This window comes from Fulmarus glacialis, unplaced genomic scaffold (assembly GCF_000690835.1).
Source record: "Fulmarus glacialis isolate BGI_N327 unplaced genomic scaffold, ASM69083v1 scaffold5440, whole genome shotgun sequence".
Taxonomy (NCBI): Eukaryota; Metazoa; Chordata; class Aves; order Procellariiformes; family Procellariidae; genus Fulmarus; species Fulmarus glacialis.
The window spans coordinates 1-236 of NW_009185704.1; positions in this window are offsets into that span (position 1 = coordinate 1).

The window sequence follows — 236 nt, forward strand, 5'->3', positions numbered from 1 at the left end:
GGGGCGGTGAGAGGGTGCGCATGCGCAGTGAGGTGTTCGTCCCCCTCAGAGTGGGTGGAAGAGGAAGGCGCTAAGTTCTCCCGGGGGAGGGAGTTCCTGTCATCCCTGGTGCTTTGTAGCCTTGTGAGGTGAAGGAGGCCATGGCTGCCTCTGTTGGAAGGGGCATGAGCTAAGGGTCTGCAGGTCCTCTGGGTTTGGGGAGACCCAAAGTGCTGCTGGAGGGGCTGGTTTATGTG